The sequence below is a fragment of the Ranitomeya variabilis genome, chromosome 1, assembly GCF_051348905.1.
Source record: "Ranitomeya variabilis isolate aRanVar5 chromosome 1, aRanVar5.hap1, whole genome shotgun sequence".
NCBI lineage: Eukaryota > Metazoa > Chordata > Amphibia > Anura > Dendrobatidae > Ranitomeya > Ranitomeya variabilis.
This window is the reverse complement of record NC_135232.1, coordinates 219,647,267-219,672,036: the sequence shown is the minus strand read 5'-3', so window position 1 is coordinate 219,672,036 and position 24,770 is coordinate 219,647,267. Positions and strand designations below refer to the sequence as shown.

The window sequence follows — 24,770 nt, the reverse complement described above, 5'->3', positions numbered from 1 at the left end:
ATACAGTTGGGGAATATGAGCCATGCATACAGGAGGGGGAAATATGAGCCATACATACAGGAGGGGGGGGGGAATATGAGCCATACATAGAGGAGGGGGGTCAGTATACAGTATTAAGCATCATGTGGGATCATTTTACAGTATGGAGAACTGTGTGGCCATTATACAGTATGGAGCATCATGTGCAGTCATTATACAGTATGGAGCATCATGTGCGGTCATTATACAGTATTGAGCATCATGTGTGGTCATTATACAGTATGGAGCATCATGTGCGGCCATTATACAGTATGGAGCATCATGTGCGGTCATTATACAGTATGGAGCATCATGTGCGGTCATTATACAGTATGGAGCATCATGTGCGGTCATTATACAGTATGGAGCATCATGTGGGGTCATTATACAGTATGGAGCATCATGTGCAGTCATTATACAGTATGGAGCATCATGTGGGGTCATTATACAGCATGGAGCATCATGTGCGGTCATTATACAGCATAGAGCATCATGTGCAGTCATTATACAGTATGGAGCATCATGTGCGGCCATTATACAGTATGGAGCATCATGTGCGGTCATTATACAGTATTGAGCATCATGTGCGGTCATTATACAGTATGGAGCATCATGTACGGCCATTATACAGTATGGAGCATCATGTGTGGCCATTATACAGTATGGAGCATCATGTGTGGTCATTATACAGTATGGAGCATCATGTGCGGTCATTATACAGTATGGAGCATCATGTGCAGTCATTATACAGTATGGAGCATCATGTGCGGTCATTATACAGTATGGCGCATCATGTGCGGTCATTATACAGTATTGAGCATCATGTGTGGTCATTATACAGTATGGAGCATCATGCGTGTTTATTATACAGTATGGAGCACTGTGTGGCCATTATACAGTATGGAGCATCATGTGCGGTCATTATACAGTATGGAGCATCATGTGCAGTCATTATACAGTATGGAGCATCATGTGTGTTCATTATACAGTATGGAGCATCGTGTGTTTTCATTATACAGTATGGAGCATCATGTGTGGCCATTATACAGTATTGAGCATCATGTGGGGTCATTATACAGCATGGAGCATCATGTGCAGTCATTATACAGTATGGAGCATCATGTGCAGCCGCAAACTTTGTCCCTCTTTCCCATCTTCAGAAGTTGGGAGGTATGCAAATGTGCAGATAGATTTGCTTGAAGATCCCATCTTGGAAGGTTGGACATCTTAATTTGCAGAAAGCATTACTCTACTTCCATGTAGTTTGAGATAACTGAAGGGCGTTGATCTGACTTCCGGATCTAGTTGTGGCTCTGGTCCTTCATGACCAAAAAAGAAGTAGGGGACACAATCTCTATATTACTCTATATTACTGATAAAATGGACTTAAAGGGAATCTGTCACCCCAAAATCGAGGGTAAGGTAAGCCCACCGGCATCAGGGGCTTATCTACAGCATTCTGGAATGCTGTAGGTAAGCCCCCGATGTATCCTAAAAGATGAGAAAAAGAGATTAGATTATACTCACCCAGGGGCGGTCCCGCTGCTGGTCCGGTCCGGCGCCTCCTATCTTCATCAGATGACGTCCTCTTCTTGTCTTCACGCTGCAGCTCCGGCGCAGGCGTACTTTGTCTGCCCTGTTGAGGGCAGAGCAAAGTACTGCAGTGTGCAGGCGCCGGGAAAGGTCAGAGAGGCCCTTTTTAAAAAAAAAAAAAAAAAAAAAAACTCTATGGTTGAAATGTTGCATTTGGCACAATAAAGGATTTTTTATGCTTCACCTAGATTGGATATTGTCCTTCACTTTGCTATTGTATGAAAATTGTACATTCACACTGAAGGCATCAAAACTATGAATTAACACATGTGGAATTATATACTTAACAGAAAAGTGTGAAACAACTGAAATTATGTCTTATATTCTAGGTTCTTCAAAGTAGCCACCTTTTGCTTTGATGACTGCTTTGCACACTCTTGGCATTCTCTTGATGAGCTTCAAGAGGTAGTCACCGGGAATGGTTTTCACTTCACAGGTTTGCCCTGTCAGGTTTAATAAGTGGGATTTCTTGCCTTATACATGGGGTTAGATCCATCAGTTGTGTTGTGCAGAAGTCTGGTGGATGCACAGCTGATAGTCCTACTCAATAGACTGTTAGAATTTGTATTATGGCAAGAAAAAAGCAGCTAAGTAAAGAAAAATGAGTGACCATCATTACTTTAAGAAATTAAGTTATGTCAGCCCGAAAAATTGGGAAAACTTTGAAAGTGTCCCCAAGTGCAGTTGCAAACATCATCAAGCGCTACAAAGAAACTGGTTCACATGAGGACCGCCCCAGGAAAGGAAGACCAAGCGTCACCTCTGCTTCTGAGGATAAGTTTATCCGAGTCACCAGCCTCAGAAATCGCTGGTTAACAGCAGCTCAGATTAGAGACCAGGTCAATGCCACACAGAGTTCTAGCAGCAGACACTTCTCTACAACAACTGTTAAAAGGAGACTTTGTACATCAGGCCTTCATGGTAAAATAGCTGCTAGGAAACCACTGCTAAGGACAGGCAACAAGCAGTATAGACTTGTTTGTGATTAAGAACACAAGGAATGGACATTAGACCAGGGGAAATCTGTGCTTTGATCTAATGAATCCAAATTTGAGATCTTTGTTTCCAACCACCGTGTCTTTGTGCGACGTAGAAAAGGTGAACGGATGGACTCTACATGCCTGGTTCCCACCATGAAGTATGGAGGTGTGATGGTGTGGTGGTGCTTTGCTGGTGATGCTGTTGGGGATTTATTCAAAATTGAAGGCATACTGAACCAGAATGGCTATCACAGCATCTTGCAGCAGCATGCTATTCCATCCGGTTTGCATTTAGTTGGACCATCCTTTATTTTTCAACAGGACAATGACCCCAAACACACCAGGCTGTGTAAGGGCTATTTCACTAAGAACGAGAGTGATGGGGTGCTACGCCAGATGACCTGGCCTCCATAGTCACCAGACCTGAACCCAATCGAGATGGTTTGGGGTGAGCTGGATCGCAGAGTGAAGACAAAAGGGCCAACAAGTGCTAAGCATCTCTGGGAACTCCTTCAAGATTGTTGGAAGACCATTCCTGGTGACTACCTCTTGAAGCTCATCAAGAGAATGCCAAGAGTGTGCAAAGCAGTCATCAAAGCAAAAGGTAGCTACTTTGAAGAACCTAGAATATAAGACATATTTTCAGTTGTTTCACACTGTTAAGTATATAATTCCACATGTGTTAATTCATAGTTTTGATGCCTTCAGTGTGAATGTACAATTTTCATAGTCATGAAAATACAGAAAAATCTATAAATGAGAAGGTGTGTCCAAACTTTTGGTCTGTACTGTATGTACAAGGTTAGAATACTGCTCACACTATAATGTCTGGTGATCGCGTATACGTCCTAAAGAGCTGAATGGCAGACCATTCGAGATAATAGTGAAAACCGAGAGGAGAACACTGAAGATAGATCAAAAAAGTAGATATGGGACAAAATATTATAAAACAGCTTTATTGTAAAAATTAGTGGCAATAGTTGGCACTGTGTACAACAGATTGCCCGCACAAATAAAAACAATAATATAATATGAAAAATGGTAAAAGCAAAAATATATTAAGAAATAGAAAATAATTTAAAAGGAACCACAAGGTTGATGTAGGGTAACAGATATAATAACTGCTGCAAAAACCATAATCTCACTAAACAGTAAAAAATGGTAAATGTTAGAAAGTGGAATGGGAACCAGTCACCAGGGCCGTATTTGCCACCAGGCACTTGAGGGCACGTGCCTAGGGCGGGACGATGCAGGGGGCATCACCTGAGCAGGTTTTTGTTTTGTTTTTTTTATAAAGTCCGGGCCAGGGTCACCTTAAACCACCCACCCGCCTGCCTCCTTGCCCCCCTTGAAGTCATCATACAGTATGATTCATACTCACCTACTCCAGCGATGCCTGGTCTGGTCTCAACAACGGCATCTCGTCCTGTGTGAGCGGTCACGTGGTACCACTCATTAAGGTGATGAATATGGACGCATATTCATGACCTTAATGAGCGGTACCACGTGAATGCTCACACAGGACGAGGGTGCTGCGCCGAGACAGAGGTGGAGGATTCCGTTCTGCGCGGTGTGGAAATGGTGAGCATGATGACAACCAGGGAGGACGGGGGGAGGATGAAGGAGGACCGTGGATGGGGAGCCGAGCCATACAAGATGGGAGTGGCGGGGAGCTGATGAGCCATGCATTGAGGGGGCCAGGGGGGGAGAGATGACAAGCCATGCAAGATGGGAGCCGATGAGCCATGCATACGGGGGGATGGGAGATGAGCCAGAGCCACCCATGCATACAGGGATGGGGAGATGAGCCACACATATAGGGGGGGATGGGAGATGAGCCAGAGCCACCCATGCATACAGGGAGGGGGAGATGAGCCACGCACACAGGGGGGGTGGGAGATGAGCAAGAGCCACCCATGCATACAGGGAGGGGGAGATGAGTTACGCATACGGGGGGGATGGGAGATGAGCCAGAGCCACCCATGCATACAGGGAGGGGGAGATGAGCCACGCATACAGGGAGGGGGGGAAGATGAGCCACCCATGCATACAGGGAGGGGAAGATGAGCCACGCATACAGGGAGGGGGGAAGATGAGCCACCCATGCATACAGGGAGGGGGAGATGAGCCACGCATACAGGGAGGGGGGAAGATGAGCCACCCATGCATAAAGGGAGGGGGATATGAGCCACGCATACAGGGAGGGGGAAAGATGAGCCACCCATGCATACAGGGAGGGGGAGATGAGCCACGCATACAGGGGGGAGAGATGAGCCACCCATGCATACAGGAGGGGGGAGATGAGCCATGCGTACAGGGAGGGGGGAGAGATGAGCCATGCATGATGGGAGCAGGGAGCCGATGAGCCATGCATACAGGGGGAGATGAGCTATGCATACAGGATAGGAGGGGGGTGGGCCATTATACAGTATGCATGGAGCATCATATGTGGCCATTATACAGTATTGAGCATCATGTGTGGCCATTATATAGTATGGAGCATCATGTGTGGCCATTATACAGTATTGAGCAGCATGTGGGGCCATTATACAGTTTTGAGCATCATGTGTGGCCATTATACAGTATGGAGCATCATGTGTGGCCATTATACAGTATTGAGCATCATGTGTGGCATTATACACTATGGAGCATCATCTGGGGCCATTATACAGTATTGAGCATCATGTGTGGCCATTATACAATATGGAGCACTGTGTGGCCATTATACAGTATTGAGCATCATGTGTTGCCACTATACAGTATTGAGCATCATGTGTGGCATTATACAGTATGGAGCATCATGTGGGGCTATTATACAGTATGGAGCATCATGTGGGGCCATTATACAGTGTGGAGCATCATGTGTGGCCATTATACAGTATTGAGCATCTTGTGTGGCATTATACAGTATGAAGCATCATGTGTGGCATTATACGGTATTGAGCATCATGTGTGGCATTATACAGTATTGAGCATCATGTGTGGCATTATACAGTATGGAGCATCATGTGGGGCTATTATACAGTATTGAGCATCATGTGTGGCCATTATACAGTATGGAGCATCATGTGTGGCCATTATACAGTATTGAGCATCATGTGTGGCATTATACAGTATGGAGCATCATGTGTGGCATTATACAGTATGGAGCATCATGTGTGGCATTACACAGTATGGAGCATCATGTGGGGCTATTATACAGTATGGAGCATTATGTGGGGCCATTCTACAGTATGGAGCATCATGTGGGGCTATTATACAATATGGAGCATCATGTGTGGCCATTATACAGTATGGAGCACTGTGTGGCCATTTTTTTTGTTTATAATTATTGTTTATGAAACAGTGTGATCAGCAGTGCTAAATGGGTTTGGTTGGGACGTGGATATAGGTGTGACTAGTTGTGAAACGGGTGTGGTCATAGGCGTGGGCTAAAATGTGCAGCGGCGCGCTTCGCGCGCTGCAAATTTTTGCCCTCTTTCGCCTCCTTCAAAAGTTGGGAGGTATGGTACCACATTTGCCAGATCACAGCAAGTGCTGCAAATCCCATAGGGAATGAATGAGGCCAAACGCAGTGTTGCCGTAAGTGATCCATTACGCAGCAGATGCCGAAAAACTGCCGGATCTGCTGGAAAAGACTACTTTCACATCAGTGATTTTTGCCAAAAGTCACTGCCGATAGTGTCATACTCACCAATGGGGAGGCAGCACTAAAAGTGCCTAGGGCAGCAGAAACTCTAAATACGGCCCTGCCAGTCACACTTATTATTATACTGGTATTGTGCATAGACACAGTAATCCTGTTAATACTACCATATATGTTATATAAGGGAAAACAGTGTTTCAATATATGTCAGATAATTGTACATCAAATAAAGACTTTCCAGATGGAAAGGTGTGATATACAATGTTATGAAGAAAAAATAATACAAATAAATAAAAAGTATATATTCACAAAAAAAAAGTGCTCAAATATAATTATACCCATCTCCCTGGATGGCATAATACCACTAAATTACATAACATCTCACTAACAGGAAGAAGCATTGCGAAACACACGTCGAGGCAGAGGGACGCAGAGGTATTTCACGTGGCAGCACATCAGGTACATTACCTTTAATTATTTACCTACTGTTTGCACTTTATCACTACTGGCCATAACGTACTAAGGTACACAGGGACATACTTAGGTTTACCTAGGAATGAGCAAAGAGTGACCCCTTTGGTTACACACATATCTTGTGTTTAAGGTATTGGTACTCTGTTTTTGGTTTAAGACTAAGATATTTGCTATTCACTCAGGCGTATTACCAGGGGCAATATTCTATTGTGCAGCCATTGTTATGAAATATCCTATGGGAGTGTAGTCCCTCTTTTTGGACCAAGTACCCTTCTTATAATGCATACTAGATGGTGGCCCGATTCTAACGCATCGGGTATTCTAGAATATGCATGTCCACGTAGTATATTGCCCAGCCACGTAGTATATTGCCCAGTCACGTAGTATATTGCCCAGTCACGAATCGTACCGTCGTAGCGATGAAAATGCCACTGTGTGACGGTACCCTCAGTGAAATAAATAAAAAGTAAAGACAATGACAAAATATGTGTGGAAAGAAATAGTTAGCCCCAGGATAATATGTAAAAGGTGGGTGTGTAAAATTAGAAACAAAGTAATAGTAGATAGTATATACGCATATGTGCATGTATACTGAAGTGTAAAGGTTATAGTGAGAGGTGTATAGGTGATATATCAGTGAATTGGCAATTAGATGAAAGAATACCATGTAAAAGATGTATATTCCCTTAACGTTCACCAATACGTCTTTTGACTGACCTGAGATATAAGAGACTAGCATCTCCACACAGGAGACAATCCGGTAGCTGTCGGCTGTACACTATAGCTGACAACTTGCTGCATCAGCCACTATCGGTGTTAGCACCATCCATATCTGTTTAACCCCTTAGATACTGCTGTCAATAGTGACTACATCATTATAAATGGTTAACAGAGTGTGGCTTCTCCCTCTTTAACCCCATTGATGCCCTGAGATCATGATTGATGTGGTCCTGATGTTTACCATGGCAATTCATGACCAAATAGTGGCCTTAGAGTCTGCCGGCTGTAGTGACCTGTTCAGAAGTTAGAGGCATTTAGGTGGTAAACATGCACTTTTTCATTCCTGCAAATTTCTTCAAGGGTAAATAAACTACCTGACAGCAGTTTTCAATGTGTCGGGGGTGCTGTTTTTAAAATGGTATAACTTTTGGGGGTTTCCCAATATATAGGACCCTCAAAGTCACTTCAAACATGGTTAGGTCCCTCAAAAAATAACTTTTGTAAATATATATACTGTATAAGTTTCCTAAAAAAAAATGAAAAATTGCTGCTACATTTTTAAACCTCCTAAAATTCTAAAAAAATAAAAGAACATTTTACAAATCGTGCAGATTTAAAGCAAACATGAGGGAAATGTTATTAAGGTTTTTCTATGGTATGACTATCTGGATTAAAGGGATAATCATTCCAAGTTTGAAAGTTGCTAATTTTTTAACATTTTTCTCAAACTTCTGATATTGTTGTAAATAAACACAAAACATATAAACCTAATTTTTACCATTATCATAGATTAATGTGCCACGAATAAGCAACCTCAAAATCACTGGGATTTGTTGAAGCGTTTCAGAGTTATTTCCAAATAAAGTGACGCTGGTCAGATTTAAAAAATTGGGGTTAAATATGTGAAAAGAGGTTAAAACAAGGTTATTTAAAGAGATGCCACACATTGTTACAATAAAGGTGTTTTACAATATTTTGTCCCATATACTTTGTCTAGGATCTACTCCATTCTGAGTTCCCCACTGGATCAACCCCCGCCTCCATTTATTCTAAAATAGGAGAATGATCTTGACAGTAACTACGCTTGCGGACTGTTTAGCGCGAGTGTGAAATATGGTCCCACTGTGCTGTGGACCGAGGAGAGCCTGGAGGGGCGTGACTAAGTGCCTCCCCAAGACTGACCTTGGAGTAGAGCCCGGGGAGGCATGACCAGGTGCTACACAAGGACTGACCTCGGTCACACGGTAGCTGAGCCATCAATGACATACGAAGGTGTTGGCAGACACAACTGCTATATAGACAGGCAGGTGTACGACCCAGTTCAGACAGGACAAACAGGAGCGGCTTTAAGGAGAGCTGGGTTTCTGGCAAGGGGGTACTGGAACACAAGTGCAGACAGACAGGGAACCAGAGATGCAGGCAGAAAGGGAATCGCAGATGCGGACAGACAGGGAACCGCAGATTCCCACAGGACAGACAACAGCAGATTCACATAGAACAGACTGGGTCAGGTAAGGACAAGTACACAAAGGATAGGCATAGCCAGACTCACACAGGGTGCTCATAATCAAGTAGCAAGTGTACACATTAATTACTAATATTGCACAGTGACAACAGAATAGAGATAGGCACTGGTACAGACACTGCAGGTTTAGGGAAATTTAGGAAAAGATCCAGACTAGAAACAGTTTCAGGCATAGGTCCTAATTCAGACAAGGTCTGACACAAGTACAATTTCAGGGTTCAGGCCTGGGTAGTCAGCCTCCAGGGTGGCAGAAACAGGAAAGATCAGATACAGGTACAGGGTACAGAATGCTGTAGATAAGCCCCTGATGCCAGTAGGCTTAGCTCATCTTCAATTTTGGGGGTGACAGGTTCCCATTAATGAGATTTTATACATGGAAGATTTGACTTCCTCCATTCATGACTCCTATATGAAATTCTACAATACCTGTTTTCAATGGTTGATTTTCCAACAAACTTCTGAGTACTTCGAACTAGTGTGATTTTTGATGTCATGATTGTTTGTTCCCTGCTCACTTGTATTGAGCTGATCTTGTATGGTCAAAAATGGGTTGCCTATATGTCAACTGTTTACTCCTGGTGGGTGGTGGGTCTCCTCTTCTCTTCCATCCCCCCCTTCCTCAGTATATTGTTGACTACTGGTTTCTTTCTGTTATTCTTCCCCATCCTTTCTCATTCTTTTCTTCTCGACCTCATTATATTTGAAAACTTTACAAGGAGTTTGGAGTGACAGATGTGGGAAAAATTAAATTGTTAATTTTTTTTTCTACATTGCTTTAATTCCTGTGCAGCACCTAAAGTGTTAATAAACTTATTGAATGTGGTTTTAAGCAGTTTAAGGGGTGCAGTTTTTAGAATGGTGTCACTTTTGGGTATTTTCTGTCGTATAGGACCCTCAAAGTCACTTCAAACGTGATATAGTCACTAAAAATATGGTTTTGTAAATTTTGTTTGAAAAATGAGATATTGCTGGTGAACTTTTAACCCTTCTAACTTCCTAACAAAAAAAAATTATGGGTCTGCACACACCTGGCAGATCTCCTGGCAGCATGCACTCACTGTCTCTTAAAGAGATAGTGCACACTCTCCTAAAGTGTCTTCAGCCTATAGCTGGGAGACACTTACTACTTAAGGCACCTCCACTTGTTTGGAAGTGCCTGAACAGTGTTTATTAGTACTTGCCTGTCTGCTGTTAGGTCCCCTGTCCACTTGTCTTATCCCGAACCTTTGTAGTCTAACCTGTATCCTGTTTCCATTCCTGACCTGTCTGCTATTCAGAAGTTGCACAGTCTGAAACCATACCAGTGGCCATTCTGTCTACTATCCTGTATCCGTGCAGTCTGTACCAGACTAGTGGCCATCCTGTCTGCTATCCAGAGCCACACAGTCAGTACCAGTACCAGTGGCCATCCTGCCTTCTACCCTAAAGCTGCAGTCTGAATCCGGACCAGTGGACGACTTGTCTGCTCTCCAGGAGAAGCACAGTTTGCACCAGTGGCTGTCCTTCCTGGGTCCCACTATCTGAACCAGCATCTCTGACCCTTGGGGTCAGCTGCTAATGCACCGGACACTACCCTGGAGTGGTACCTGGCAGCTACCTGCTGCTCAAGTCTGACCTCACCATCAGAGGCTCCAGTGAATACCAGGTAACTGCTTAGTTACACCCAGGGGCATAACTATAGCAGTCGCAGTGGTCGCAGCTGCAACGGGGCCCGGACTGCTTAGGGGCCTGTCCGTCCACCTGTCTAGCAATAGTGAAGGAGAAGGACCCAACCTTTGTGACCAGCAGCAGAGAGGCGTCACTGTAGGTCCTCCAGTTACATGGGGGAAGATGGATTGAATGCGGTCACGTGATCCAACCTTGTGACCGGAGAGAGGCGTGTCCACAGGTCCTTCAGCAGCACCGAAGGTGTGAGTGTGAGTGGCCGAGTGCTGCAGCTTTTGGTTATTAAGCCTAAAAAGCTGCAAGCCCTTGCTGCATCTTCCTCCTCCTGCTGCCAAAGGGTCCCTCAGGCCTCAAATCTGCACCTGTCCTGTTATTAGCAGCCGATCGGTGCCGGGAGCTGTACGCAGACATTGTAGGTGAGTAGTGGTGGGAAGCTTCCTCATCGCTTTCAGTCATTCCCTGCTCCTGACTAAGTGGTCTGCGGGACTGGCTGCTCAGAGATAATAGACTCTCGTCAACTCATGAGTGAATGTGGTGCAGTGTATACAAGTGGCAGCAGGGCGAACACAGTTAATGTACAGTACAGACCAAAAGTTTGGACACACCTCATTTAAAGATTTTTCTGTATTTTCATGACTATGAAAATTGTACATTCACACTGAAGGCATCAAAACTATGAATTAACACATGTGGAATTATTTACTTAACAAAAAAGTGTGAAACAACTGAAAAAATGTCTTATATTCTAGGTTCTTCAAAGTAGCCACCTTTTGCTTTGATGACTGCTTTGCACACTCTTGGCATTCTCTTGATGAGCTTCAAGAGGTAGTCACCGGGAATGGTTTTCACTTCACAGGTGTGCCCTGTCAGGTTTAATAAGTGGGATTTTTTGTCTTATAAATGGGGTTGGGACCATCAGTTATGTTGTGCAGAAGTCTGATGGATACACAGCTGATAGTCCTACTGAATAGACTTTTAGAATTTGTATTATGGCAAGAAAAAGCAGCTAAGTAAAGAAAAACGAGTGGCCATCATTACTTTAAGAAATGAAGGTCAGTCAGTCTGAAAAATTGGGAAAACTTTTATAGTGTCCCCAAGTACCGTGGCAAAACCCATCAAGCGCTACAAAGAAACTGGCTCACATGAGGACCGCCCCAGGAAAGGAAGACCAAGGGTCACCTCTGCCTCTGAGGATAAGTTTATCCGAGTCACCAGCCTCAGAAATCTCAGGTTAACAGCAGCTCACATTAGAGACCAGGTCAATGCCACACAGAGTTCTAGCAGCAGGCACATCTCTACAACAACTGTTAAGAGGAGACTTTGTGCAGCAGGCCTTCATGGTAAAATAGCTGCTAGGACACCACTGCTAAGGACAGGCAACAAGCAGAAGAGACTTGTTTGGGCTAAAGAACACAAGGAATGGACATTAGACCAGTGGAAATCTGTGCTTTGGTCTGATAAGTCCAAATTTGAGATCTTTGGTTCCAACCACCTTGTCTTTGTGCGATGCAGAAAAGGTGAACGGATGGACTCTACATGCTTGGTTCCCACTGTGAGGCATGGAGGAGGAGGTGTGATGGTGTGGGGGTGCTGTCATGATTCTCAATGGCGAGAGAACATAGCCCAGCATATATGAGAACTAGCTCTTGGAAGATGGAAACTATACTGACCATGAACTAAACCTGCCGCACAACTAGAAGTGGCCGGGTAGCATGCCTACGTTTTTTTATCCCTAGATGCCCAGCGCCAGCCGGAGAACTACCTAATCCTAGCAGAGGAAAAGACAGTCCTGGCTCACCTCTAGAGAAATTTTCCCAAAAGGCAGACAGAGGCCCCCACATATATTGGCGGTGATTTTAGATGAAATGACAAACGTAGTATGAAAATAGGTTTAGCAAAATCGAGGTCCGCTTACTAGATAGCATGAAGACAGAAAGGGCACTTTCATGGTCAGCAGAAAACCCTATCAAAACACCATCCAGAAATTACTTTAAGACTCTAGCATTAACTCATAACACCAGAGTGGCAATTTCCGCTCACAAGAGCTTTCCAGACACAGTAACGAAACAGCAGCTGTGAACAGGAACAAAATGCAAAAACACACAAGGACAAAAGTCCAACTTAGCTGGGAGTTGTCTAGTAGCAGGAACATGCACAGAAAGGCTACTGATTACAATGTTGACCGGCATGAAACTGACAGAGGAGCAAGGTTATATAGCGACTCCCACATCCTGATAGGAGCAGGTGAACAGAGGGGATGATGCACACAAGTTAAATTCCACAAGTGGCCACCGGGGGAGCCCAGAATCCAATTTCACAATAGTACCCCCCCCTCAAGGAGGGGGCACCGAACCCTCACCAGAACCACCAGGGCGATCAGGATGAGCCCTATGAAAGGCACGGACAAGATCGGAGGCATGAACATCAGAGGCAGTGACCCAAGAATTATCCTCCTGACCGTATCCCTTCCATTTGACCAGATACTGGAGTTTCCGTCTGGAAACACGAGAGTCCAAGATCTTTTCCACAACGTACTCCAACTCACCCTCAACCAACACCGGAGCAGGAGGCTCAACGGAAGGCACAGCTGGTACCTCATACCTGCGCAACAATGACCGATGAAAAACATTATGAATCGAAAAGGATGCAGGGAGGTCCAAACGGAAGGACACAGGGTTAAGAATCTCCAATATCTTGTACGGGCCGATGAACCGAGGCTTAAACTTAGGAGAAGAAACCCTCATAGGGACAAAACGAGAAGACAACCACACCAAGTCCCCAACACAAAGCCGAGGACCAACACGACGACGGCGGTTGGCAAAAAGCTGAGTCTTCTCCTGGGACAACTTCAAATTGTCCACCACCTGCCCCCAAATCTGATGCAACCTCTCCACCACAGCATCCACTCCAGGACAATCCGAAGATTCCACTTGACCGGAGGAAAATCGAGGATGAAACCCCGAATTACAGAAAAACGGGGACACCAAGGTGGCAGAGCTGGCCCGATTATTGAGGGCGAACTCCGCCAAAGGCAAAAAAGCAACCCAATCATCCTGATCCGCAGACACAAAACACCTCAAATATGTCTCCAAGGTCTGATTAGTCCGCTCGGTCTGGCCATTAGTCTGAGGATGGAAAGCAGACGAAAAAGACAAATCTATGCCCATCCTAGCACAGAATGCCCGCCAAAATCTAGACACGAATTGGGTCCCTCTGTCAGAAACGATATTCTCCGGAATACCATGCAAACGAACAACATTTTGAAAAAACAGAGGAACCAACTCGGAAGAAGAAGGCAACTTAGGCAAGGGAACCAGATGGACCATCTTAGAGAAACGGTCACACACCACCCAGATGACAGACATCTTCTGAGAAACAAGATAAAGAAATGTGTCCGGAGCACAACAATTGTATGACTATAAACACTAGGGTGCTACACAAAGCATGAAAAATGCAATGTTAAACAAGAAGAGAGAAGAGACATGACATAAATGTGTGCACACCTATATATATATATAATAAATCACAACTTTATTGTAAGACAAAAACGTACAAAATATAAAAACATTAAAACCATGTCCCATAAGGATCAAACGACAAACACACCATTCTACTAAATACGTGACCAACAACAGCCTGAGATGATGAGGCAAATATTAATACAGTCCCATGCATGAACATATGGATATAGACAATATAAATATATTGAGGTTGGGCACTTATAGCTGGTATAATTTTAGCACCACAGATACCAATAACCAGTGGGCGTCCCCACTCGTTATCACACCATAAACAAGGTCCCCTGTATGCAAAATGCACACTGTATGAATACAACCCTGTGACTAAAATGTACCCTATCTACCTGGAAGAAATAAGGGAACACAAGGTGTGCAAATATAATCAGCAGTGGGGTACCTAAGGGCAACGAAATGGTAATATGGACAAGAATCACCGTTGCAAATACAAAGTGCTGCAGATGTAGCTGAGCAATAGTACAACCAAAAGGACAGACAGCAGCAATAAGCCGGCTCACCACCAAGAAGAAGGAGCTAAAATAAGTCTATGTCCAACGGCTGTCATGAAAAAGGACCCCAGTGCTGGCGGATCAATGGGCAATAAGAAGAAGGTGTGGGAGAATCCCACGCGTATCGCTGCACTAAGCAGCTTCGTCAGGGAAAAGTAAATCTCCTGCTGAAAGAAGCCGCTAAATATAGCGGCAATAACGATCCTATACAATACCGGTGTGTGACGATCCAGGTGGAAGACCGGAAGTGAGGAAAGGGGAGATGAGTGCGCAAGCGTCCTAGATCAGGGAGACCGGGACCTAATGCGCATGATCAGATCTAGAGATAGCAAAATAAGAACGCAGGCGCGGTAGCCCGGTGAGATCAGGATACACTGCGCATGATCAGAGGTATGAAAGAGCAAGTAGCTGAATGAAAGATAGCCACCTAATACTGGTGTGCCAGTAGGCACATACCTACAAGTATGGATATATGCGCAGAAATGAGATGAAAAGCGCAAAAGATACACTGTGCGGCCGCACAAAGAAATGAAGAGCATGTAAATGAGAAAATGGCAAGAACTAGACACCTAATAGGAAAAAGAGCACAATTAACATGTCACACAATTCTACATAAACCTCATATAAATAAACTATCTGTTGTGTACATGAAAACATATAGGAAATAGCATCTCTAAGCCATGAATCCAAGCCAAATAAATGGAATAATCCCAATGATAACAGAATATGAAGAAACAACAACTATCTTCTGAGAAACAGGCAGATCCGAAATAAAATCCATCGAGATGTGCATCCAAGGCCTCTTCGGGATAGGCAAGGGTAACAACAATCCACTAGCCCGAGAACAACAAGGCTTGGCCCGAGCACAAACGTCACAAGACTGCACAAAGCCTCGCACATCTCGTGACAGGGAAGGCCACCAGAAGGACCTTGCCACCAAATCCCTGGTACCAAAGATTCCAGGATGACCTGCCAACGCAGAAGAATGAACCTCAGAGATGACTCTACTGGTCCAATCATCAGGAACAAACAGTCTACCAGGTGGGCAACGATCAGGTCTATCCGCCTGAAACTCCTGCAAGGCCCGCCGCAGGTCTGGAGAAACGGCAGACAATATCACTCCATCTTTAAGGATACCTGTGGGCTCAGAATTACCAGGGGAGTCAGGCTCAAAACTCCTAGAAAGGGCATCCGCCTTAACATTCTTAGAACCCGGTAGGTAAGACACCACAAAATTAAACCGAGAGAAAAACAACGACCAGCGCGCTTGTCTAGGATTCAGGCGCCTGGCCGACTCAAGGTAAATTAAATTTTTGTGGTCAGTCAATACCACCACCTGATGTCTGGCCCCCTCAAGCCAGTGACGCCACTCCTCAAAAGCCCACTTCATGGCCAAAAGCTCCCGATTCCCAATATCATAATTCCGCTCGGCGGGCGAAAATTTACGGGAAAAAAAAGCACAAGGTCTCATCACGGAGCAGTCGGAACTTCTCTGCGACAACACCGCCCCAGCTCCGATTTCAGAAGCGTCGACCTCAACCTGAAAAGGAAGAGCAACATCAGGCTGACGCAACACTGGGGCGGAAGAAAAGCGGCGCTTGAGCTCCCGAAAGGCCTCCACAGCATCAGGGGACCAATCAGCAACATCAGCACCCTTCTTAGTCAAATCAGTCAATGGTTTTACAACATCAGAAAAACCAGCAATAAATCGACGATAAAAGTTAGCAAAGCCCATAAATTTCTGAAGACTCTTAAGAGAAGAGGGTTGCGTCCAATCACCAATAGCCTGAACCTTGACAGGATCCATCTCGATGGAAGAGGGGGAAAAAATGTATCCCAAGAAGGAAATCTTCTGAACCCCAAAAACACACTTAGAACCCTTCACACACAAGGAATTAGACCGCAAAACCTGAAAAACCCTCCTGACCTGCTGGACATGAGAGTCCCAGTCATCCGAAAAAATCAGAATATCATCCAGATACACAATCATAAATTTATCCAAATAATCGCGGAAAATGTCATGCATAAAGGACTGGAAGACTGAAGGGGCATTTGAAAGACCAAAAGGCATCACCAAATACTCAAAATGGCCCTCGGGCGTATTAAATGCGGTTTTCCACTCATCCCCCTGCTTGATTCGCACCAAATTATACGCCCCACGGAGATCAATCTTAGAGAACCACTTGGCCCCCTTTATACGAGCAAACAAATCAGTAAGCAGTGGTAACGGATATTGATATTTAACCGTGATTTTATTCAAAAGTCGATAATCAATACACGGCCTCAAAGAGCCGTCTTTCTTAGACACAAAGAAAAAACCGGCTCCTAAGGGAGATGACGAAGGACGAATATGTCCCTTTTCCAAGGACTCCTTTATATATTCTCGCATAGCAGCGTGTTCAGGCACAGACAGATTAAATAAACGACCCTTAGGGTATTTACTACCCGGGATCAAGTCTATGGCACAATCGCACTCCCGGTGCGGAGGTAGTGAACCAACCTTGGGTTCTTCAAAAACGTCACGAAAGTCAGACAAGAATTCAGGAATCTCAGAGGGAATAGATGATGAAATGGAAACCAAAGGTACGTCCCCATGAGTTCCTTTACATCCCCAGCTTAACACAGACATAGCTCTCCAGTCGAGGACTGGGTTATGAGATTGCAGCCATGGCAATCCCAGCACCAAAACATCATGTAGATTATACAGCACCAGAAAGCGAATAACCTCCTGGTGATCCGGATTAACACGCATAGTCACTTGTGTCCAGTATTGTGGTTTATTACTAGCCAATGGGGTGGAGTCAATCCCTTTCAGAGGTATCGGAGCCTCCAATGGCTCCAAATCATACCCACAGCGTTTGGCAAAGGACCAATCCATAAGACTCAAAGCAGCGCCAGAGTCGACATAGGCGTCCGCGGTAATAGATGACAAAGAACAAATCAGGGTCACAGATAGAATAAACTTAGACTGTAAAGTGCTAATTGAAACAGACTTGTCAGGCTTCTTAGTACGCTTAAAGCATGCTGATATAACATGAGTTGAATCACCACAATAGAAGCACAACCCATTTTTTCGTCTAAAATTCTGCCGCTCGCTTCTGGACAGAATTCTATCACATTGCATATTTTCTGGCGTTTTCTCAGTAGACACCGCCAGATGGTGCACAGGTTTGCGCTCCCGCAGACGCCTATCGATCTGAATAGCCATCGTCATGGACTCATTCAGACTCGCAGGCACAGGGAACCCCACCATAACATCCTTAATGGCATCAGAGAGACCTTCTCTGAAAATCGCCGCCAGGGCGCACTCATTCCACTGAGCAAGCACAGACCATTTGCGGAATTTTTGGCAGTATATTTCAGCTTCATCTTGCCCCTGAGACAAGGACATCAAGGCCTTTTCCGCCTGAAGCTCTAAATGAGGTTCCTCATAAAGCAACCCCAAGGCCAGAAAAAACGCATCCACATTGAGCAACGCAGGATCCCCTGGTGCCAATGCAAAAGCCCAGTCTTGAGGGTCGCCCCGGAGCAAGGAAATTACAATCCTGACCTGCTGTGCAGGGTCTCCGGCAGAGCGAGACTTCAGGGACAAAAACAATTTGCAATTATTTTTAAAATTTTGAAAGTGAGATCTATTCCCCGAGAAGAATTCAGGCAAAGGAATTCTAGGCTCAGACATAGGTGCATGAACAACAAAATCTTGCAAATTTTGTACCTTTGTGGCGAGATTATTCAAACCTGTAGCTACACTCTGAAGATCCATTTGAAACAGGTGAACACAGAGCCATTCAAGGATTAGAAGGAGAGGAAGAGAGGAAGGCTGCAGTATAGGCAGACTAGCAAGTGATTCAATTAAGAGCACACTCAGAACTAGAGGGAAAAAAAAAAAAAAAAAAAAATTGTAGCAGACTTCTTTTTTCTCTCCTTTCTCAGCCAGTAATTTAACCCTTTTTTTGGCCGGTCAAACTGTCATGATTCTCAATGGCGAGAGAACATAGCCCAGCATATATGAGAACTAGCTCTTGGAAGATGGAAACTATACTGACCATGAACTAAACCTGCCGCACAACTAGAAGTGGCCGGGTAGCATGCCTACGTTTTTTTATCCCTAGATGCCCAGCGCCAGCCGGAGAACTACCTAATCCTAGCAGAGGAAAAGACAGTCCTGGCTCACCTCTAGAGAAATTTTCCCAAAAGGCAGACAGAGGCCCCCACATATATTGGCGGTGATTTTAGATGAAATGACAAACGTAGTATGAAAATAGGTTTAGCAAAATCGAGGTCCGCTTACTAGATAGCATGAAGACAGAAAGGGCACTTTCATGGTCAGCAGAAAACCCTATCAAAACACCATCCAGAAATTACTTTAAGACTCTAGCATTAACTCATAACACCAGAGTGGCAATTTCCGCTCACAAGAGCTTTCCAGACACAGTAACGAAACAGCAGCTGTGAACAGGAACAAAATGCAAAAACACACAAGGACAAAAGTCCAACTTAGCTGGGAGTTGTCTAGTAGCAGGAACATGCACAGAAAGGCTACTGATTACATTGTTGACCGGCATGAAACTGACAGAGGAGCAAGGTTATATAGCGACTCCCACATCCTGATAGGAGCAGGTGAACAGAGGGGATGATGCACACAAGTTAAATTCCACAAGTGGCCACCGGGGGAGCCCAGAATCCAATTTCACAACAGGGTGCTTTGCTGGTGACACTGTTGGGGATTTATTCAAAATTGAAGGCATACTGAACCAGCATGGCTACCACAGCATCTTGCAGCGGCATGCTATTTCATCCGGTTTGCGTTTAGTTGGATCATCATTTATTTTTCAACAGGACAATGACCCCAAACACACCTCCAGGCTGTGTAAGGGCTATTTGACCAAGAAGGAGAGTGACGGGGTGCTAAACCAGATTACCGGGCCTCCACAGTCACCAGACCTGAACCCAATTGAGATGGTTTGGGGTGAACTGGACCGCAGAGTGAAGGCAAAAGGGCCAACAAGTGCTAAGCATCTCTGGGAACTCCTTCAAGATTGTTGGAAGACCATTCCCGGTGACTACCTCTTGAAGCTCATCAAGAGAATGCCAAGAGTGTGCAAAGCAGTCATCAAAGCAAAAGGTGGCTACTTTGAAGAACCTAGAATATAAGACATAATTTCAGTTGTTTCACACTTTTTTGTTAAGTATATAATTCCACATGTGTTAATTCATAGTTTTGGTGCCTTCAGTGTGAATGTACAATTTTCATAGTCATGAAAATACAGAAAAATCTTTAAATGAGAAGGTGTGTCCAAACTTTTGGTCTGTACTGTACATATCTACAATTGCAAGTCCTAGCAGAAACGTAGACAAGAACCACCGATTTCTACATAGGGCAGCGTGGGTCAAAATACTACAGGGCTCTTGATTGGACTATGCAGCCAATCATAGTACTACTTTTAAAATCAGTTTTTCTTTAGTTCTATGAGAGCTGTGAGCTGATTGGTTGCTTAAGTCACTGCCACTGTAACGTGAGGTATTAGGTATTATAGTAGTTATAGTCTTTTACATAGGGACAGTATAGTAGTTGCACTTAAGCATTTTATATTTGTGAATTAAAATAGTTTTTTGACTTATGAATAATTTTATGAGTGGAATTACCAAGGCATTATTGCCATCTGTAAACTAATATATGTCACTTGTATTTTGGGGACCATTTTTTATCTGTTTTTGACAGGAAGCATCATCATTAATTATTTTTTTTGTGAAATACTGTTGGATTTTTATGATATCAATAAAGTATATATTTTAACAATACATTCTTTTGCCTGTCCATTATGGTGGGAGGTTTGGTATATAGATTGTAATTGAATGTGTTTCTTTGCTATCATAAATTTAATGGACTTAAATGTATACATGGATGACTATGAACTGTGCAGTATATTATATAGAGGACTATAGGGGTGCATTATATTATAAGGAGGACTATGGGGGTGCATTATACTTCTTATATGGATCCCCATGACTTCTATGTAAGCCCCTGATGAGTATAATGGTGTATTTTCTTTCATACATTACAGAACAACGGCAGAACGGGGGACAAATAAATACCAGAATGGGGCACCGGATAGTTACGCCACTGAGGTCAGACTATACAACATTGCAACAAAGCTATAGTGTGTGAAATGAATAGGGAAAATATGAATTTGGGTGGAAAATATTTTGGCATGGTGGGGGGGGGGGCTCCATTTGAAAGTTCGCACCGGGGCCCATTACTTTGTAGTTACGCCACTGGTTACACCCCTCCAGGGATAGCCTGGCCGCAGCGCAGTGCATCCACGATTCACAGGCATTATAATAAGAAATTAGACAATCACAGATTAAAGTCCCGTAAGGGGAATAAAAATAGGGAAAATAATGAAGAAAAATAAGGAATTGTTAAAACACACACACACACACACATATATATCTGAATGTGTGTGTGTATGTATGTGTGTGTGTGTATGTCCGGGATTGGCATCTGCACCGTCGCAGCTACAGCCACAAAATTTTGCACAGTCACACGTCTGGACCCCGAGAGCGTCATAGGCTATGTTGTGAGGCAAAATTTTAACCCCGCGTGTTCCAATTCACCAAACCATTTTGCCCCTATCTACATAATGGGGAAAAAGTGAAAAGAAAAGTGTTGGAGGCAAATTGACAGCCAGGAGGAGATGGCATACAGGTATATACTATATACAGGGGAGATGATATACAGCTATATATTATATACAGGAGGAGATGACATACAGGTATATACTATATACAGGGGAGATGACATACAGGTATATACTATATACAGGGGAGATGACTTACAGGTATATCTAATATATAAAGCTGAATGTGTGTGTGTGTGTCCGGGATTGGCACCTGCACCGTCGCAGCTACAGCCACAAAATTTTGCACAGTCACACGTCTGGACCCGAGAGCATCATAGGCTATGTTGTGAGGCAAAATTTTAACCCCGCGCATTCCAATTCATGAAACAATTTTGCCCCTATACAGGTCCTTCTCAAAAAATTAGCATATAGTGTTAAATTTCATTATTTACCATAATGTAATGATTACAATTAAACTTTCATATACTATAGATTCATTATCCACCAACTGAAATTTGTCAGGTCTTTTATTGTTTTAATACTGATGATTTTGGCATACAACTCCTGATAACCCAAAAAACCTGTCTCAATAAATTAGCATATCAAGAAAAGGTTCTCTAAATGACCTATTACCCTAATCTTCTGAATCAACTAATTAACTCTAAACACATGCAAAAGATACCTGAGGCTTTTAAAAACTCCCTGCCTGGTTCATTACTCAAAACCCCCATCATGGGTAAGACTAGCGACCTGACAGATGTCAAGAAGGCCATCATTGACACCCTCAAGCAAGAGGGTAAGACCCAGAAAGAAATTTCTCAACAAATAGGCTGTTCCCAGAGTGCTGTATCAAGGCACCTCAATGGTAAGTCTGTTGGAAGGAAACAATGTGGCAGAAAACGCTGTACAACGAGAAGAGGTGACCGGACCCTGAGGAAGATTGTGGAGAAGGACCGATTCCAGACCTTGGGGAACCTGAGGAAGCAGTGGACTGAGTCTGGTGTGGAAACATCCAGAGCCACCGTGCACAGGCGTGTGCAGGAAATGGGCTACAGGTGCCGCATTCCCCAGGTAAAGCCACTTTTGAACCATAAACAGCGGCAGAAGCGCCTGACCTGGGCTACAGAGAAGCAGCACTGGACTGTTGCTAAGTGGTCCCAAGTACTTTTTTCTGATGAAAGCAAATTTTGCATGTCATTCGGAAATCAAGGTGCCAGAGTCTGGAGGAAGACTGGGGAGAAGGAAATGCCAAAATGCCTGAAGTCCAGTGTCAAGTACCCACAGTCAGTGATGGTGTGAGGTGCCATGTCAGCTGCTGGTGTTGGTCCACTGTGTTTCATCAAGGGCAGGGTCAATGCAGCTAGCTATCAGGAGATTTTGGAGCACTTCATGCTTCCATCGGCTGAAATGCTTTATGGAGATGAAGATTTCATTTTTCAGCACGACCTGGCACCTGCTCACAGTGCCAAAACCACTGGTAAATGGTTTACTGACCATGGTATTACTGTGCTCAATTGGCCTGCCAACTCTCCTGACCTGAACCCCATAGAGAATCTGTGGGATATTGTGAAGAGAAAGTTGAGAGATGCAAGACCCAACACTCTGGATGAGCTTAAGGCCGCTATTGAAGCATCCTGGGCCTCCATAACATCTCAGCAGTGTCACAGGCTGATTGCCTCCATGCCACGCCGCATTGAAGCAGTCATTTCTGCCAAAGGATTCCCGACCAAGTATTGAGTGCATAACTGAACATTATTATTTGATGGTTTTTTTGTTTGGTATTAAAAAACACTTTTATTTGATTGGTCGGGTGAAATATGCTAATTTATTGAGACAGGTTTTTTGGGTTATCAGGAGTTGTATGCCAAAATCATCAGTATTAAAACAATAAAAGACCTGACAAATTTCAGTTGGTGGATAATGAATCTATAGTATATGAAAGTTTAATTGTAATCATTACATTATGGTAAATAATGAAATTTAACACTATATGCTAATTTTTTGAGAAGGACCTGTATACATAATGGGGAAAATGTGAAAGGAAAAGTGTTGGAGGAAAATTGACAGCTGCCAGATGTGAACAAGGGGGACTTAAAGAACAAGAGCGATGGCGCCAAAGAGTATATACCGTACAGTTGCTAAGGTAGGGCCCCGACATGGGATACTCACCACACATGGGGATATGAACACACACACAAAATGCGCCACACACTACCACGTGCTTGAACACATATACCACCCTCAGCACACATTTCACCACACATGCACCAACCTCGCCACATAAAAGTTGAAACACAAAAGTCGCCGCTCAAAACTCGCCACGCGCAAAATTCGCCACATGCAAAACTCATCACATGCAAAACTAGGCTCATTCAAAACTCGCCACACGTGCAAAACTCACCTCATGGAAAACTCGCCACACGCAAAACTTGCACACGCGGAAAAATTGCCACATGCACAAAAGTTGCAAAAGTTGCCTCACACAAAACTTGCACATACTCAAAACGCACCACACATAAAACTCGACGCGCAAAACACACTAACCTGTCACATGCAACTCGACACACAAAAAGTTGCTACCTGCATGTCGCCACACAAAACTAATCTCACAAAAGTCGCTACTTGCATGTCACCACACGCAACTCAACACAAATTGACACATGAAACTCGCCCTAAAACACGCACAAGTCTGGTATTATCCTTCAAAAATACAAATCTGATTAATAAGCGGACAAACTACAAGAGCAACAAATGTACGATATAGGAAATACGACAGCTGTCAGTCACATGACCTGTGTATTATGTGTATGTGTGAGCTAATATATACTGCCAGGGGGGAGGGCTTCCTGTTGGCTGGGATTTATCAGTCTGCCAATAGCAACCAATCACAGCTCAGCTTCTACTTTGCTACAGTTAATTAATCTGAGCTCTGATTGGTTAATATAGGCAGGATATTCTCAGTATAACAAAGCTTGTGTGAGGTAATAGCATGTTGTTAGGGTGTGTTAGTGGAAAGTCTGATGTCAGTCACATTACCTCTATGTGAGAGGATATAGAAACTGCCAGTTACAGACTATTTTTACCACAATAATGCCTCATAAGAAAAGGAATTCCATGGCACGAATGTCAGCTGATGCGAAAAGAAAAGCTGCATGACGGGCCAATGAAAAATGTGAAGACCGAGAAACAAGGCCGACACACATGAGAACAGCAGCTGCTTTCTCAAGAGCCAATGAACTTTCTGAGCAGAGGGAAACGAGGCTTGCAGACAAGAGAATAAGAGCTGCTTCCTCAAGAGCCAATTAATTTTCTGAGGAGAGGGAAGCGAGGCTTGCAGACATGAAAACAAGAGCTGCTTCCTCAAGAGCCAATGAACTTTCTGAGGAGTGGGAAGCGAGGCTTGCAGATAAGAGAAGAAGAGCTGCTTCCTCAAGGGCCAGTGTGTCATCTCAGCAGAGAGAAGGCCGACTTGCCGCTAAGAGAATTTCTATTTCTTCCACCA

The 24,770-nt window shown here is 44.0% G+C and overlaps 1 long non-coding RNA gene across 1 annotated transcript in view; it reads left to right on the top strand.

Annotated features, from left to right (window-relative positions):
• LOC143809764 (uncharacterized) overlaps positions 1–24,770 on the top strand; it is an 86,043-nt gene that overhangs the window by 28,535 nt on the left and 32,738 nt on the right. Inside the window, exon 2 of the long non-coding RNA XR_013222442.1 lies at positions 6,629–6,696. This is a non-coding gene — a long non-coding RNA (uncharacterized LOC143809764). The remainder of the gene's footprint in view (positions 1–6,628; positions 6,697–24,770) is intronic.